The sequence below is a fragment of the Cyanistes caeruleus genome, unplaced genomic scaffold (genome assembly GCF_971803275.1).
Source record: "Cyanistes caeruleus unplaced genomic scaffold, bCyaCae1.hap1.1 HAP1_SCAFFOLD_80, whole genome shotgun sequence".
Lineage (NCBI taxonomy): Eukaryota > Metazoa > Chordata > Aves > Passeriformes > Paridae > Cyanistes > Cyanistes caeruleus.
Window position 1 is genome coordinate 614,769 of NW_028255890.1, and position 16,662 is coordinate 631,430.

The following is a 16,662-nucleotide window of genomic DNA, read 5'->3' on the forward strand; positions in this document are numbered from 1 at the left end:
GCAATCAATCTGGGGAGAGATACGGGAAGATTCTAGAAACATAACTTTCAGTGGGGTGACTTGATGAACGTATGAATTGCCATCAAGCCTTTGGCAAGCGCTTCCCAAGGCTTGAACTCAAAGCCTGCTGCTTCAGGGCTGAAGTCTTTCTGGCCCTGTGTCCCAGAAGGGCTGAGTCACACAGGCTCGGCCTGGTGGGGCCGGGCCAGCCTTGGCAGTGACCGGGTGGGGACGGGAGGCTGCGGGACCCCGGTTGAGGCTGGGCCGGACCACGGCTGCTCACACCTTGCCAAGCCTAAGCTGTGCCCCCCTGCGGCCCCCGCTGAGCTGGAGTCCGCTGGGCTCCGGGAGGAGCTCCGGCTGGGTCCAGGCCCCCTCGGCCGCGGCCCGTGCGGCACACGGTAATTGAAACAAATTGGCCAGGAGGCAAGACTCCTGTTTGATGCCTTTCTTAGGATTTGGCTCTTGGGGTGGGGGGGGGGCCAAGGGGTTGCTTGCACCATGGCCATTCCCACACTGTCAGCTCCAAGGAGGAGACACAATTCAGCTTTGCAGCACACACTGCAGAGCTGGGGCTTCCGTCCTCAGGAAAGTAGCCAGGAGGCCTCTTGTTCAGGTTCACTGTCTAGGGGTGTCAGTCCATTCCTGTCCTCTTTAGGTCATGGTGATGCAGGAAGATGGTTTCTAAGCGGGTATAGGTGATGCAGGGAGATGATCTTTCATCATAGCTTGCTAGAATATGTTTCCTTGTCCTTTTATTCCTCTCTTAGCTCGTTGTTTTGGTGCCTTGCATGCCTTAGTTTGCACACTACTCAGTTGCACAGCTTCCTGGGAGTTTCTTTGTTCTAGTGTGGCACAGCTTCTATGGGAGCTGCTTTGTTATATAATAGCAAGGAAGTGAGGGAAAGGGTACAGGAATGTCTCATAAGAACCTTTAAAACACTTCAGAAACTGGTAAGTAATTAACCTTACTAATAACCATCGGAGTAAACAAGGGGTACAAGTTTACAAAGGGGATAAGAACGTTAACTGTACATAAGCTTCTCCACTGGGAGAATATCCTGACAGAGTCTTGTACTGGGGACTCTACTTTTCTTAGAAAAGGCTAGAAAGCATGGGGTGGAAGTCAAGTGACTAAAATTCTCAGCTGTGAGCTCAAACTCACAGTTTCTCTCCTACCCTTCTCTCTGAGCAGCTGTTTTTAGGCTATCGCTGGCCAGCCTGGACAGAAACGTGTGGGAGAGCGCTTGTCCTCGGAAGCACTTGGTTGCTCACCGAGATGTGCTAGACACCTCACAGCTGAGGGCTGTGGCGCAGAGCGTCACCAGCTACAGCGCCATGCGCTTCTGGCAGGAATATGAACAGCTTTCATCATCCTTGGTTCTACTTTTCAGGCTCTTTGCTCTTGAGCTGTCAATGCAGTGTGAACTGGGAGTGATGTCTTAGCCATTCTTTGAGCAATACATCTTAGGACACCGCTGACTGCGCTTCTGGCCAGCATTTCTGCCTGGCACACAGTACTTGACCAAAAAAATTGGAAAATGAGTAGTAAATCCAGACAAGAAATTAGGGAGGAGGAAAACCTACTGAAGTGCAGGCAAACCAGAGGCACATCTAGACAACTGCTAGACTCCACCGTGAACTAAGGACTCAGCTTTCTGCCTTTCTCACTGCCGGCCTCTACACACAAATGCTCCCTTTCCCATTCATGTTTTGCTTCCAGCTCAAGTCTTCACCTGTTCCACATCCTTCTGCACCATCAGCAATCTCTCTTCCTCAAATGAACTGAATCCCACTCTGTCTCAGGGTCTTAGCACTTTCAGGCAATTGCTGCAAGAAATGGTTCTAAGCCCTGCATGGCTCTACATCTGCAAATGAACGCCTGGTCCTGCTGAAACCTGTGCAAAATTTTGGTTATTTTTGGTATGGTGATCATTACTCCAACTCCCAGCACAGGTTGCTCATACCATGTACAGACTGATTACACTACACGTCAGAAGGGTCGTCATCGTTTGGAGCGTTACTTGTAATAGCAACACTTTTCCATTAATAAAGAAATACTTCTTCCAGTCCTGCCACTTCAAAGTTTAGAGACATCTTTTAACCAAACACTCATTTTTATTTGTATTATTTTTGTTGACAATTTCTTGCAGGAAGACATTAAATTGAGATAGGTATTTGAAAACAAGGAGCATCAAGGCAATTGCTTGTTATTAGTCATTTAATGATTACTTTTTTAAAGCTATTACAAATGCTGCTAGTCAAAAGGCAAACTTATTGTAGATTTATAATGCTCTTTGGATTAATCAGAAACTTGTGAAACTGGAAAAGGTTTTCTTTACAAGTTTCATCTATATAATGAGGAGAAAAATGTGGCCTAACATTTAAGAAATGCTTGTGGTCAAAAATGTAATCAGCTAAGAGGCTATCTCAGAAACGAAAAAACCCCAACACTGTTCAAGTTAACAACTGAGCTACATTTTTCCGTTACTGTGATTACAATACCCTTCACTTGTGAAGTGTGTCATGACTATTCTGTAACAAACAATACAGGAAACCAGCCACACTTACGGATTTTCCCTATAAAGCCACTGGCTTTCAGATGGAAAACCCATTTATTGTTCCTTTTCACAACTTTCTATTTAATTTTCAATAACTTAGCCTAAAAAATCCCACTATCTGCATACATGATAGTGATGTCTTTCAAAGCAGTGGAAGGAAGTTGCTAATTGCATGCCGTGGGTGCTGACTGCTTGGCAGCAGAAAGGCAGTTTTATCTCCAGGCTTAGAATAAACTATTGTTATAAATATATTTTGTTCCACGTTAATCAGGGTATGGAGACCACTGTCATCTTTGCACAATGATCAAATGGGCAGCTCTGCAATTCAAGCAGCTCAGGAATTCATTAGGTGTGTATGGTGTAAGCTGCAAACCCACCCTTTACTGCTCAAGTCATGCCATGTGAAGTGTAAGACAGATCCATTAATGAGGAGGACTGAGCATTTTCTGCTGCAATTTACCAAGAAATTTGCTTATGAAAAGAGAGAAAAGACTCTTCCTTCCCATTATATCAGGGTCAGAGGTTCCAAGTTAATAAATATACAAAAAAAAAAAAAATAGCAGCATTGATTCAGAATGTATTAATTTTAGTGAGTTTTTACGAATGTTTGTCAATTTGAGTGAAAGCTCCTTAGCAATACTGAAATTGGTTACAGGAAAGGGATAATGGGGATAGAAAATGAAAATGAAAAAGAAACCAAGTCTCTGCAAGCACAATCAACAATCTGAAGTACCTCTGCCCTTTTAAAGAAAGTAATGTATAATTAAAACTTCTGTTAAAAATTGATTTTAGAATATGTAATAAAATAGAGTTAAGAATCTGTATTATTACCCTAAAATCCATTTGTTTTCCACACCAATAACAAAAGAGAAGTTCTAAAATAGTCTTGTACATTGCAAAGAGGGAAAACATGCTGCCATATCCAGCACTTCAGGTAAGCAGTAATCCAAGCACTTCCCAAAGCAGAATGTCATTCACAGTCAGCTGGAAAAATCATCACAGTTTCATCTTTCCTTTCCCTTGGCAGAAGTAACTCTGGAGAAAATGGGTAATTTAGATGATTTTTTTTTTTAAAAAAAAAACTGAATGCTTTAGCACTGCCTTCAACTTCCTCACACCCTTCACTTTCTCCTGTATAAAAAATCCCCCCTGCCTTGTGTGCTCCTGAACACGCAGCACCTAAAGCACAGCCCCGCTTCCCTGTGGCAACAAACAAAGAGCAAGAACCAGAGGAGTTTGCAGAGGGAGGCTACTCAGCATGCAAGGTAACGCTGCAGGATCAATGATAGCACTGTCTGCTCCAAACTGAGAGCTCATCAGCTGGCAATCACTGAGGTGAGAAAGGACGTAGGGACCAGTCAAAGTTAGGGATTGTCTGTCAGCAGCCAAAGTGAGTTGTCTGGAAAATACTGCAAGCAGTTTTCAGACAGGAAAAGAAGAGGTGGATGTATGGAAGTGTTGATGCTTGTTCATATGGCTGAGGTCCACCCTCACTTGGAAGGCTGGTTAAAGTTTGGGGAAAGTGATTCCAAGCGGAAGAGGTGGAGAGAAGAGCTGTCCCCATGATCAGGTGAATACACAGCATGATAGTCGAGGTGAAGGTTGAGAGCTGATATAGCTGCAGCACTCAAGGGGGAGACATTAATATGCAGTGGTAGCTCACAACTATTTAAGAAAAAGAGATTTTTGGCATAATAACAATTGGGTAAAATTGGTGCAGAAAGTTAGGATGGAAATTAGAAGAAGCCCTTAAATCACCAGAGTGAAGCAGACGCGTCCTGTGAGCAGTGAGGGCAAAAAGTGTGGTTAACCTGGAGATGGAGCTTGAGTGACCATCACACATTGCTCATCACGGTGCTGGACCGGCCTTGATGGAGGATTCAGAGCATCTATCCATCAGTGACCCCAGAGTTTTTATAGTGCTGGCAGATCAAACCCAACAAGAACACGAATAAATCCTCATCACTGATGCTGGAGTTGCTGTCGGCTGTTTCAGCTGTGCTTTGTTTGTCACACTGGTTGTTTCAGGCTCTCTGTAGGCACTAGAGAAGATGAGCACCTGCACTGTGTTCACATGAATATGAACATCTCCTCACAAGTCATCATTTTTTAATGAAAGCCTGTATTCTGGAACATGAGATGTTAGCCTCCAGGGAAACATATCAGCTTGTCATCCGTCCCACAAGTCAACAGGTAAAGAAAAAAAGGGCGAAATTGTTTTCTTTCCTGCTAGAATTAATTTGAATAACAGATCTTTCTGCTTATTAATATTTCAGTTCTCCCCAAACATGAAATGGATTGAAATATCAGATAAGCCGGTAGAACTCTTATGTTTATCGTCTATTATTTTGATTTAATCTTAAGAAATTGCATCAATAGGTTGCCCATATGTAGTCATGCACCATACACAGAGATCTTCATTACCCTGTTCATCAATATTCATGATAGCCCATCTTATGCAGGTTATTATCCTACATTGTTATATGTGATGCCACATGAATACCATATGGGAGAGGGATTTAAAAAAGGTTACAGGCTAATAAATGTATTTTATTCCACTCAGAAAACTCAAGAGAAACAGCTCTTTTCAAAGATCCAGAGACTGTAATTACATGCAAAATGTTAAGTCACCTTAAAGGCAAATGCTAACCCAGACAGACTGAAGGTTAAAATTAAAAGCTAAAACTTCCTATTGTTATTAGTGCCCCACTGCACTAGATATTGTGCAAATATATGAAAAAGGGGATTACCATCACAAGGAGTTTAATTCTACCTTTCAGCTTGGTTGTTCTAGAGCAGAAATTGTAGTAGGTTTGAGCTAGCAGCTGGTGGTCATATAAGAGCAGTGAATTATAACACTTTCTAATGCCACAAATATTGTATGCAATTCCCTGTGAAGTTTCCTAGGAGCTGTGCCTAGAAAATGCTGCTTTGGCATGTCAGCCTTACCACTTAATTTCATTTACCCATGGTGTGCCACAGCTCTTGCACGTCGTGCCTGGGCCACAAACTCCCGAGGACGGGGCATAGAGGCAGCTGGACAACTCAGGGGATTCACATGAAATAATCTGGATGCAGCTCCCTGTCACGATCCGCAAGGTGGGATTCGTGATGTGGTTCTTTTAGTCGGTCTTAGAGTACAAAAGATTATCAGCAAAGCAAGGACTTAAACAGCAAAACACACTTTATGGAGTGCTCATCAGCACTAATATGCGATAGAGGGAGAGAAAGGAGAAAGCAAAGCATAAGGAAAAGAGAGTAAGGGGATTAGAGCTACCAACGTCAAAGTCCACTCAGCCGTCCAACGATGCAGAGTCTTCTGTCCGTTGGGGAGATCTCAAAGGAAGGTAAGTTTGGGGTATAATTTTATGGTCTTCTGCAAAGCGAGGGGCGCAGGGCCAAAGCCAGAGGAGATTGATGATCATTGTGATGAATTCCATTGCGCGGGGAGCAGGTGTAGGGTACAGAGCGATCCATGTCTTGCAAGTCTTTGCTCACCAGCAGGAACGAGGGCAAGGTGTCGTGGAAAACCCATTGCACAGGGTACCACGCACAAGCCTCTGCTCACCAGCAGGAACGAGAGCCATGAGTCCTGGAGAACTCGTTGCGCAGGTTACCAAGCCTCTGTTCACCAGCAGGAACGAGGGCAGTGTACCGTGCAACCTCCTGCAAACAATCACTGAGCAAACATCCATCTCAGCTAGGCCCAAAGCCCCAAACCAAGTCCCTTGTGATATTCAGGGTCTCAGTCTCTGTCCTTGAGACGGTTGTGAGACAGATGAGGGAATCTTCAGACCGTCTCTTACACCTACCAAATCCCAGAAACATCCCACAAAATCTTCACAACTTTCCACACAATCTCAGAAAAATATCTCAAACTACTTCAAGTCTACTCAATATCCCTCAAAAGTCCAAAAGCATCCCAAAAATTTCAGGAAACATCCCACAAAATTCCCAAAATTTTCTCAAAACCCTTCCAAATTACAGAGACATCCCACAAAATCTTGACAACTTTCCACACAATCTAGGAAAAATCCATCAAAATTCTTCATGTCTCCTCAAAATCCTTCAAAATTCCACAAAATCACATGAAATTCCAGAAAGATCCCACAAAATTCTCGAAATCTTCTCAAAACCCTGCCAAATTCCAGAAACATCTCACAAAATCTTGACAAATATCCACACAATCTAGGAAAAATCCATCAAAATTCTTCATGTCTCTTCAAAATCCCTCAAATTTCCAAAAAAATGCCACAAAATTCCAGAAACATCCTACAAAATCCCCACAAATTTCCACACAAACTAAGAAAAGTCCCTCAAAATTGTTCAAGTGTCCTCAACATCCCAGAACATTACAAAGAAATGCCAAAAAATTCCAGAAAAATCTTGCAAAATTATTAAAATTTTCTCAAAATCCCACAGAATTACACAAAAAATCCCACAAAATTCCAGAAACATCCCACAAAATCCCCAAAATCATCTCAAAACCCTACCAAATTTCCGAAACATCCCACAAAATCTTGACAACTTTCCACACAATCTTGAAAAAATCCATCAAAATTATTCATGTCTCCTCAATATCCCACAAAATTCCCACAAAAAATCCCACAAAATTCCTGAAACATCCCAAAATATTCCCAAAATCTTCTAAAAACTCTACCAGATTCCAGAAACATTCCACAAAATCTCGACAACTTTCCACACAATCTAGGAAAAATCCATCAAAATTATTCATGTCTCCTCAAAATCCCACAAAATTCCAGAAACATCCCACAAAATCCCCAAAACCTTATGAAAACCCTACGACATTCCTAAGACATCTTACAAAAAAAAGAAAACTTCCCACACAATCTAGGAAAAATCCATCAAAATTCTTCATGTCTCCTCAATATTCCAAAAAATTCCACAATAATCCAAAAATTTCAAGAAAAAAATTCCTGAAATCTTCTCAAAACCCTTCCAAATTCTAGAAATATCCCACAAAATCTGTACAAATTTCCACACAATATATGAAAAATCTTTCAAAATTACTCAAGTGTTCTCAAAATTCCACAAAATCTTATCAAATTCCGCAACATTCAAAAAAAATCCTATAAAATTCAAGGAAAATCCCACAAAATTATTAAAATTTTCTCAAAATGCCACAAAATTATTGCGAGACCACCAGCTATTCACCAGCCTTCACAGAAGTAAACGTGAACGCCTTTTATTTCTACCTTTTGCACACTTATATGGGGTTTTACAGGGTCTGTGGGCTAAGCAAGCTACTATTGGCTAATGCACGCAGGTTTACATTTTTTGTCCTGTACACACGGATATTGTTTTGCTTTATTCTCTCTCCTGCAGGAAGGTTTCAAGGACTTTAGCCTTTAATATCACGACGTATTTCAAAGACTGGTTTGTGCAGACAGGCCCTTACTAATATATAAAATAGATCAACACATAATGAGCTGAAATAGAGAATTTCATCTTCATAAGACTTCTCTTAAAATGTTGCTAGGGTCCTTAACTTTGATGACATTAATTTTCTTTTTGTCCACCATTCCATATTGCATGCCAAATATTTTATTGTTAGAAACTTTATTCCAAGGCTGTAGGGCTGTGTTGGTAACACAGAGACCATATGATATCGTCAGTCATATCATCGGATAATGCCCCTAAACTAAAACTACTCATACAAGCCTATGGGGCAGTCCCTTTGTAAATTTGTATTTCCAATGGCAATGTCCCTACATCCATTTAGTACAAATGAGTGCAGACCCTCAGTACTATCAAGTCATTTGGATCCACTAACCCAAGAACACTCGGTAGAGATATTTTCCAGCACAGCATCCTGCTAGGATGCACAAATGTAGATCTCTCTCTGCCTTCCCCAATGACTTTGAGCTTATGAAAATAAGATTATAGGACAGGATGTAAAATTTGGTGGCAGATAGCAAACACTGCTGTTTCTTCTTCTCTGGCAGGCTGTTCAAGGGGAAGTTTACTTGTAGTAATACTTTTTGGACCCAAAAAATAAAAGTAAAATTTAGAAAGGAAGTACCTCTGAGAAGAGATGAGCTCAGAATGTGGTTTAAAATGGCAGATAAACACAAGATGCAGAGCAGGTATTTTTCTTTATTTTTTTTTCACATTAATTGCAACAGGGGGAAAAGGTCCTACGTCCTTGTTCTGAAAGAGACTCTTTTTTTCTTTTACAAACTGTGCAGGAGCGGACCTAGGAATGAGTTGGGGAGGAAAAAGGACTGAACTGTTCTTTACTTTTGCCTCTGGAGAATCAAAGTTGTGGCCTGAAATCTACCTGAGCCAAGCATATTTTCAGTTTGTAGAAGCTTATTCTGCTATGAATTTCTGTCTCTTGGCTGGATACTCAGCATCTCTAAGTGTAGAATCCTCCCTGGCACCGTATATCCTCGCCTTGTCCCTGCCACCACCACTAAACTATTTTCCTTTCATTGTAAAGTGAGTGAGATTTTACTCGGGTGGGATTCTGCAGAGTTAGGGAATGAAGGCTTTTTCCTTCTTCATTTTTTTATGATGAATTTCTTATTTATTCTATTGACACCTTCTGAGTGAGCCTTTCATAAGGGCTTCTGTATTTCACAGAGGCTACACCTATTTGGGTCTGAAGACTTTGATACAATTCGAATCACTTGAAAATCCAGCCTGTTTGATTTGTATGGAAGGCAGCCATTCTCCCTGTTCCAAACTTCATAAAATAGATAATCCATGTTGAAAAAAATAAATACCTCTGGGAGATAGTTGAGACAGTGCATCAGGGTGATTCCAGGGATGGATAAGAAGACCATCAACTTCCTCATGCCATCAAACTTGAGACTAATACTCAGGTCTGCAGTTATAATTTTAATCCACAGTAATCTACAGACAATCCTTTATTATCTAAAAAAGCTAATACAATAAACTTGGAAGCAAGCTGAAGTTGGAAGAGTTAAGTGTCTTAAAAGCTCTTGTTTACAGCAGGATTGGAGAGCCTTTACATCTTGTAACAGTAAGGTTTTAAATTTGCAATCCTGACCTTGCAACTAGAAATTGGTGGCTCCATTGTTGCACTTGCAGCAGCCACATGACATCCAAGGAGAAGCGCATTGATCTAACTTCTGTGGAGCCAGTGGCTGCAAATACCATCAGGAAGTGCTGGACTGGCAGGACATTGGATGGATGCTCTAAGCCCACAGAGCTGGAAATATCAGTTCTAGCCACATGAGAAGTCCATTTATGGAATTCCAAATCTGTTCCACTATCTGTGCTCCTCTATTCTGTATCAGCTTGGTGAGGAGGTAGATGAAACTGTTGGGGAAAAAAACCACTTAAATTTAAAGCAGAGTAACTGTTCCATTATAAATGGTGAAGACAAACCTGTGAGGCTCCCAAAGAAATCTTTCTTTGGCTTCCAGTAACAATTTAAAATGGACAACAAATCTATGCTGTATAATCTGCTTTGAATGGATTTCCTTTGGAACGTGTACTTCTTACTGAATGACAGAACTGCAATATTTTCACACTTGCAATTGCACCCTCCAATGGCCGCAGGAAATGCAGCAGCTTCTGTTTTCTGTTGCTTCTGTTTGTTAATGCTTCAAGGTGTTGCTCTGGATTTGTACCCAGCTGTCATGACCTTAGAAAGAGAATGTTCTAAAAATAGGAGTAAAAAAGCCAGAGAGCCCCTCCTTGCAGCAGACACGGGCAACATTGGATCTTAATTGTTTTTGCAAAGCATTCTAATGGGGAGAGGCAGATATCAATAATGGAAACTTCAGAAGGTGTGTGGCTGCTTCGTACCTTAGGCTGGATTCAGGAAGGGCCGTGTTACAGAGAGCAAAGTCAAGAGTTTGAATCAAGGAAGTGTGAGCTGCCCAGAAAGTCAGGGCCCACACTGCTCATGTGTATCAGGGGAAGGTGAGAATCAGGCCCATCTGCTGATAGAAATGCAAGTTACAGCTTTAGCAGCCAAAGGATATGCAAATAAATGGCTTCTATGTATTGGAGAGCATTAAGCATGAAGTTAGTGTTTCATACAGGTGTTTGAAGGCAATGTAGGACTCCAGAGCTCAGTGTTTGAATTGCAACTTGAATTTCCTTATTTGCTGTTGTTTAGACTGCTCTGAAGTAGTAATGAGAAGAAAAAAATGAAAGAAAATGTTGTTTGATGGGGACTGTGGTAGGGCTTTCTTGACAGATTTGAAATGGCTTGAATTCATTAAAATCTCCAGGTGAGGGGAAGATTGTATCTATTCCTCTCTTTTTAAAGCAAATTTTCCAAGAGGGATCTAAAATTGCATTTGAGGGTTGGGGTGTGGTTTTTTTCCCTTCTTTCATGTGCAACCTAACAACTCCAGCTTCACAGGCCTATTTAACATTTTATCCATCAAAATCCGTCCTTTGATTTGTGTTTTGGAAACTTGTTCATCTTGGGGAATTTGCCATCTTCTCAGGGTATTGAAGGTCCATCAAATGCTGCAGGTTTCATTCTTCCTTTAATACGGTCTATGTGCTGGAGTTTGACTCTTAAGCAGAGCTAATTGTTTATTTTGCAGCCTAGCAGTTCTACTGTGGGGCTGTGGGCAGGTCAATTCACTTGAGAACGATGGGTAAATCAGCTCCTGGGAAGATGTGCACTGCCTGGCCCCGATGCTTCAGCATGCTTGAGGTCAGCTTGGCTGTCTCCGACTGTCTAATACTAATGCAGAATAATGGAATTAAGTATTCATTTTAATTGCTGATCAATAAGATTTGTTTTCAGCTAAGTCTGCGTGCTAGTTTCTAAACCACTACAGTCTGTTTCATCAATGACCTTCTTGATTTTAGCTTAAGCTTTCTAGTTTCTGCCGATCTTATTTTCTCGCCTGTCCCTGGGAGAGGAAGGGATGATGGCTGTAGGTTTGGCAGTCAGCGAGGGCCTGGCCACCACTACAGTTCTGGACACTCAGCCTTGGAGATGTGATCAGGAATCTGCTGTTAGTTCCCAGTTTTGTATTGCAAAGACTGACCATGCTGCCAGCACTGTGTTTTATGAGTGAATTTTCATTTGGTCAAACTCCAAAGCAGCCTTAATTTTAAGGTGGAATTCTTTGTGGATGAGGCTGTGAAGAATATGGTGTTTATACTCCCATCCTACCGGCAGTACAGTAGAACAACTCCTAACTGATTTGGTAATAAAGACCTAGTTTTTCTTCACTAAACCTGCCCTAGCAAAATTCATAAGCTGGTGATAGCTATCTCTGGTGTGGAAAATCTTTATTGAGTTTATTGACAATTTAATATACGTTGTCAAGCTTTGTTGTTTAGTTTCTGTTTGTCCAGAGACACCTGGGGCTACTTTTGCTTCCTAAGGGATTAAACTAGCAAGCACTTAGAATCAGATATTGGGAAGATGGGTGCAGGAGACTTTGTAATTTACTATGGGAAAACATAATAATGATGAACATTTCAGATGGAAATGATAGTATTTGACATACTATGTGAAATGCTTTTATATGATTTTTTCATTTTTCTTTAATTTTTAATCCTGGATAAATTAAATGAGGCTTTTAGGGAAAGCATGAGCTGGATTTTATATTGAGTTTGATAACCTCTGATTCTGCTCTCGTTTCTCTATCTGCTGGAACTTGTAGCAAACTAGCTATGTCCATGTTTAATTCTGTAATAATTATCTTTCAAATCGAGCCTTTCTCACTTGGTGTTGATATATTTGGGAGAGGGAGGGGAATGGAGAAAAAAAAGCTACTTTCATGAATACAATTGAAATTTCATATTGCTGATTTGACCCTTTCCAAGATTCAAGTGACCATTGGATCAGGTTGGAACTGAGGGGATGACTCATGACTCTGGCAAAAAAACTACGTTTCATTCCACATATTAGGAGTTTTCTGTTGCCCACAAGAATGTTCAGGAAAAAAAAAAAACAAAAGAGAAATGGGTTTCAAATTTCCTCTGCTATTTTCTGGTGACTCTTCTTTCTGGAGATGCCTTAGCAAGTGTAGGACATCTGAAAAACTTGGAACTGCAACTTTATTGTTGAGGCTCTGATGAACATTGCTTCTGTCATCAAGTTCTTGTGTTAATACTTTCAACTTAGCTGAGTAATGTTGGTATCAGCAGACTCTGCTAAAGCCATGCCTTCCTAATTTATAATGCATTCTTAATAAAAAAAAAATAAATCAGTTTCTTCATGTATTTAATTACCCAGTGAGTATAAGAGGGAATGAAGTTAATACTGCGCAGATTTGAAGCAAAACACGGCTTTCTAATGTGCTTCAGTATAGGCTATGCACAAGTAAATAGACATGATCTTTAAGCTTCAGTTACCTTGAATTACCCTATGCATATTCAAATTCAGATTGATGAATGCTGAACCAAAAGCAGACATCATATAGTTAATTGAAGTTCTTTTCATTCAGAGGCAAACTATTTTCATTGCTTTGTTTTGAGGGTGGGTTGTTTTTGATGGGGTTTTTTTCTGCTAAGGCAATGGCAAGCATTTATTTATCCAGCTCCCTCCACATTTTCCACCATCTTCTTCTTTCCCGCTGCCCTCCATACTCTTGCAAACCCTGCTGGGGCACTTGGGCTCTCCATTGCAGGCAGTCTAGAGCTGCCATGCAAACCCATCTCTCAAGGAGTCCCCAGGTCTCAGGTGCAACATCAAGAAAATGACACAGCAACATGTAGAAAATGTGAACTTTATTCACTTGACTACTTCTAAAATCTACACTACAACGTTACTTGAAGACTATGGGGTAAGAATCTTAAGCCTAAAATACTTCAATACTTCAACTGTTTAGAACTGAACACTAAGGGAAAGGTCAACTTCTTGGGGGAAACGTGGTGGGGAATCCTACAACTAACAATAGGGGTGTGGCTAACTTCTAAGATGGGGAACGTCGCAGTGCCTGGGCTGGGCACTGGTCACACATTCCCCGTAAGGTTCTGAATTCGGAGTGCCACGCTGGAGGTCAGAGCTGCGGGGAGGTGCGGAGTCTCTTGCCAATGCCCACTTTTGCCGCTGTCTTGGTTGTTGGTCTCGGCTGAGAGCGAAGGCACAACCGCATCAAGTCACGGTTGTGCCTCAGCAGCTGCATCAACTTCTTTGGACAGCCGTGTCTTCGATGGCGGCGGGGCTCTGCACGGCCTGAAGGGCTCTGGAGATTCCGCTGCAAGGCAAAGCGCAGGGATCCCCATGGAAGAGGCAGAGGGGCAGAGCGGGGCCGGCACCCACAAAGTGGGGCTGCCTTTGGCCTCGGAGACAGAGACTCGGGCTCAGTTGGGCTGGGCTGCCCCGGGGAAGAGGCTGCAGGAGGCAGAGCTCTGGCCGCCTCTGCTTGGTGCTGTCCATGGGGCTCAGCCCCTGGGCCGGATTCCCCAGCCAGGAGCTCAGGCCCCTTCTGCCGCAGGGCATTGGCCAAAGGGTGCCCAAGAGGCCCTCAAGGTCTGCCCCATCCCGCCTCCCTGACCCCCCCAGCCCCGCCTCACCTCTCCCCAGCATCTCTGAAATCTTCTCTCAAGGGCCCATCCCATGGCCATGCCTATGATGAGCACGCCAACCAGCAGGACTGCCCAGGACACCCACAGGATCTGCTCAGGGTCCGTCTCCTCCGGGTAGAAATCCTCCGGAAGCATAGGAGAGGCATCCGTGCTCTGCTCAAGTTTGCTGGAAGGGTCGAGGGGATGGGCCAAGAGCAGCAGCACGTAAAGCTGCAGCAGCGAGGAAGAGCCGTGAGCAGCCATAGAGCTCTGCCGGCAGCACAGAGGCTCTGGGCGTCTCTCTGCAAGCAGGTCTGCCTGGGCTCTGGGGCGCAGCAACAGCTGGCGACAGTTGCCAGGCACCGTGCCGTCGCCAGAGGCTGTGATGTCACAGAAGCACAGAACGCCCTGGCCTCAGAGAGCCCTGAGAGAATGTTGAGTCCAACCTGTGAGCCATGGCGGCAACCATGGCCAGCAGAGCGGGGCCCGAGCGCTGCGGCCTGGCTTGCCTTGCCCACCTGCCACAAGGATGACTCCAGCAGCCCCCTGTCAGGCCATTGCAGGATCTAATGGCCCTTTCTGGGCACAAGTTCTTGCCAACGCCCAGCGTAAACCTCCCTTGGCACAGCTTCAAAGCCTTGTTGACATCTGCTCTCTCTTGTCCTTGCCCATCTGGCTGGCGCTGCCGTGTTGCTCACTGGCCTGTCTGTGGGAGAAGAGGCTGTGCCAATGAGTGCTGCTCAACTTTGAGGCCATTCAAAGGAGGATTTGATTGTGCCTGCTGTGGGAAGGAAGATGCGTGCACATGGCCACTTCCCATAGGTTTTACCGCAGATTTTCATCAACAGCTGTCCTACTGAAAGTAAAGTCTGTTTTAGTGAGTATTTGAGGGGTTCCAGAACACAATGGCATCTCAGGGAAATTCTGCTGGTTCAGTTCTACTGAGGTTTTGAGATGAGTTGCAAATCCTGAAAATTTTCTCCTTGCCGAGGTGGTAATTTCACAGTTTAGATTGTGGGGATATTGATTGTTCAGCATTGAGGACCTAATGTAACTTTCAGCAGCAGAAATTTTCAACATCCAGTGATTGTCTTTGAGACAAAAACATTTGAAATTTTTTTTCTGTGGACAGGAATTGCTTCTGTGTTACTTCACATCATCCATTAAAAATTTGATGTCTGGAAAAAGTCCCGAGTGCTGTGTGATTTCCTTGGTCGTGTTCTTTGGAATGGCTTCCCCCCCATTTTCTGAAGCTAGCCACAGAAAGGTAATAGATGGGTGAGAAGCTATGAAAGGCCAACTGGTGTAGATCTTTGCCTCCTGTTTCGAGGTCTGTGGTGAGCTGTGAGTCAAAGAGCTGATTTGACGCTCTGGAGGTCAGAACTGAGGGGAGATGCGGAGTCTCCTCCCAATGCCCACTTTTGCCGCTGACTTGGTTCTTGGCCTCGGCTGAGAGCAGTAACGAAGGTGCAGCCGCATCAGGTCACGGTTCTGCCTCAGCAGCTGCATCAACTTCTTTGGACAGCCCTGTCCTCGGTGACGGCGGGGCAATATAAATACAATATAAATTCCAGCTCATGCTTTCCCCAAAAGCCTCATTTAATTTATCCAGGATTAAAAATTAAAGAAAAACTAAAAAATAACTTAAAAGCATTTCACATAGTATGTCAAGTACTATCATTTCCATCTGAAATGTTCATCATTATTATGTTTTCCTGAAGTGAATTACCAAGTCTCCTGCACCCATCTTCCCAAAATCTAATTCTAAGTGCTTGCTAGTTTAATCCCTTAGGAAGCAAAGGTAGCCCCAGGTGTCTCTGGATAAACAGAAACTAAACAACAAAGCTTGACAACATATATTAAATTGTCAATAAACTCAATAAAGATTTTCCACGCCAGAGATAGCTATCACCAGCTTATGAATTTTGCTAGGGCAGGTTTAGTGAAGAAAAACTAGGTCTTTATTACCAAATCAGTTAGGAGTTGTTCTACTGTACTGCCGGTAGGATGGGAGTATAAACACCATATTCTTCACAGCCTCATCCACAATGAAATCCACCTTAAAATTAAGGCTGCTTTGGAGTTTGACCAAATGGAAATTCACTCATAAAACACAGTGCTGGCAGCATGGTCAGTCTTTGCAATACAAAACTGGGAACTAAGAGCAGATTCCTGATCACATCTCCAAGGCTGAGTGTCCAGAACTGTAGTGGTGGTCAGGCCCTCGCTGACTGCCAAACCTACAGCCATCATCCCTTCCTCTCCCAGGGACAGGCGAGAAAATAAGATCGGCAGAAACTAGAAAGCAAAAATCAGGAAGGTCATTGATGAAACAGACTGTAGTGGTTTAGAAATTAGCACGCAGGCTTAGCTGAAAACAAATCTTATTGATCAGCAATTAAAATGAATACTTAATTCCATTATTCTGCATTATTATTAGACAGTCGGAGACAGCCAAGCTGACCTCAAGCATGCTGAAGCATCGGGGCCAGGCAGTGCACATCTTCCCAGGAACTGATTTACCCATCGTTCTCAAGTGAATTGACCTGCCCACAGCCCCACAGTAGATCTGCTAGGCTGCAAAATAAACAATTAGCTCTGCTTAAGAGTCAAACTCCAG